This window comes from Monopterus albus, unplaced genomic scaffold, assembly GCF_001952655.1.
Source record: "Monopterus albus unplaced genomic scaffold, M_albus_1.0 scaffold346.1, whole genome shotgun sequence".
In the NCBI taxonomy this organism is placed as follows: Eukaryota; Metazoa; Chordata; class Actinopteri; order Synbranchiformes; family Synbranchidae; genus Monopterus; species Monopterus albus.
In genome coordinates this window covers 134,865-137,603 of record NW_018128226.1, presented here as the reverse complement: position 1 = coordinate 137,603, position 2,739 = coordinate 134,865, and positions in this window count along the sequence as shown.

Below are 2,739 nucleotides of genomic sequence, written 5' to 3'. Positions count from 1 at the left end.
AGCGACACCCCCCCCCCCCCCCCCCCCCATCTATGTTCTAGGAAGAAGACTCACAGATCTGTTGTCCATTTGTCTTTTTGTGGTTGCTTTGCATCTGTTTTTAGTCCGTTTGTAATAGGTTTCACTCATTTAGCACTTATTTGAACTTGTTTGGTCTATTTTTTCCTCATTTTGTGCTTTTTGTAGTCATTCTGTTGTCATTCGATTGACTTCCCAGTGGAAAGAGTAACAGTCCCTTCACAGTGATCTGGTCCGGGGCCCCCTGCCTGTGCCCGGTGGGCCGGTCCTGCAATCCATCCATGAGCTTTTTACCTGTCTCCACAATCTGTATAAGTCCTGACAAAACTGGGGTCTGACTAAAAATGTAATACACACAGTCACAGGAAACGTTGAGAAAAGACTTAAAGCTTCATGTCTTTATATTAACAATAGCTACAGTGCAGTGAGAAAGGAGCTGCTGGCAGTGGCTGGGTTTCATCCCAATATTAAAACAAAGGAATTAATGCCTTGTTCCTTCTACTGCTGTTGTATTAAGATAAACAGGTGGTGGACGAACAGCTGGTTAACGGCTCCGACTGGAGAACCCAGTTTAGTTTGTGGAAAATGTTGCTGTTCCCACAGGAACCACTAAATATATCTCTCTAGTTCTGGCCTCCTTGCATTTAACTGGGGCTTTCAGTTTATTCTAAACTTAAGCCAAACAAAATGTATTTATATGTTATAAAGAAATGTCTTAATATACCTGTGATGTTCTCGCCACAGTTTTCTGTTTTTGTCTGGTCTAATGCCTCTCGACACCTTTGGGAAACTTGTTTTTTAAAATATTCTTTGTCAAACTCTGTAGCAGACTACTCACACACTTTGATTCCCATTTATTTCTCAGCCTCTTGTGCCTCAGTCCAGTTGTTCCAACGACCATAAAATCACTCATGTAAAATCTTACAGCATGTACTGTAAACCGAATTCATCTGGATCATACAACATGAAGTCCCAGCCTCAGACAGTAACCACCACGTTAAGCCACTGGTTGTGTCAGTCCCCATAAACAGCTCGACAACGAGCTTCAACAGATAGAGGCACTTTGCCAAGTGGGCAGCACTTCGTCACCAGCAAGAACAAGAAGAATCTTTTAAAATCCAGTTTAGTTCTGTGCCATTGGTTCAACGTTAAGCTCGGTCGCCAGGTTTGTTTCAGGTGACACCCTGAACATGAAGAGTTCACACTACAGTTGAACCACATTTGTAAGCAACTGCACATCCCACACATTCATAGACTTATAACCCATGAGGACACTTCACAATAAAAATCAAGCCACCAGTAAAAGCCAGTGTTCTAGTGAAGTAGTACAGTGAATATCTGAGCTGGTGTTGTTTTCAATGTCAAATCCACCCCCCAACCCTGACCAGGCCCCACTTAACCAGCTCAAATGAAGCCTGGAGAACTTCATTATCTCTAACTGCCTGTGTACACTGGACAGACACACACAGGACGCAGCGGCCTACCTGGGAAAAACAGCCAAGAAACAGCTCAAAGATCCAGATGGTTAATGGCAAAGCCTGCAAGACCAAATGAGAGTCCCACTGTCACACAAACACCACCACAGACTCACACACTGAGCACGACAGAGTGAGAGAGGCATGTGGTCAGAAATAGAGTGAGACACACACAGAGATAAGCAACACTGCAGGGCTGACAGACGTCCTTCTATAAATATCTACAGGCCGGGGGAGGGGGTGGGGGGCCCTGTTTGGAGATCGGGTTCATACAGAATGACAGAGGAAAAAAGAGGTGAGAGAAGCTAAGGAGATGTAACACATCCCATAATCAGACTAGATTTTATACCGTGATCAGCTCCATGTTGTTTTGTAAAGGCTGTGAATGATGGACACCAGCTGCTGCTGACACAGGTCGCTCTGCACCGCATCAGCTGTCCCCTTTGACTGACAGCTGCAACTGGGAGAGCGGCGTGAGGAGGAGCCTCCGGGTCCCTGAAGAGGGGGGAGAACCAGCAGCAGTCTCTGGGAAATGAGGTTTATAATTTGCAACAGCTAATACATTCTGAGAGGAAGGGATGCTGGCTGGATAATGACTTCTGTGAGTCACGTTAGCAGTGTGGTTCAAGTCATGGAAGACTGGAAACAGGAAGTGGTGACCCTCTGTGTTCAAGTCAATGTTTTGCCCTGTTGCCTGTTCAGCTGCCCATTTACAGAGAAAGGTCTGATTTAATGCTTCAGACAAATTGGCTTGCTCTGAACCAGTGTTCCTTTCTGACGCAGATGAAATTAAATGTTTTAGGCAAAAAAACAACCCACCACCAACCTGCTGCTCTACTGAGCCCTCAGCCTCTTTGTCACCTTTATGTTCACACTGAGACACTTCACAGGACGTTGGGTTACACTGTCAGGTGGAAATAAAAATGAAATGGGTCACAACCAAAGTCACAACTTGTTTTTGCTGAAAACGAGGCACATTTCATGACGATCCATGTATGAGCCAGCCTCACTCATGTAGCTGTTCCCAATCTCTCCTCACCGTCCCTGGAACATCTAAACATCTGGAACCGGCGGGTTGGCCACGCCTACACCGCCTGGTTAGTAATTTGGCAGAATAATCATGGATATAAATGACACCTGGGGAGATGCTGTTGTGATAAGCAATGTCTGTGCTGGTCACTGCCGTAACTGGTCTGATGTGAATCTCCCTCCATCGAGCTGTGTCCTGCTTCTCCTTTAAGGTTTG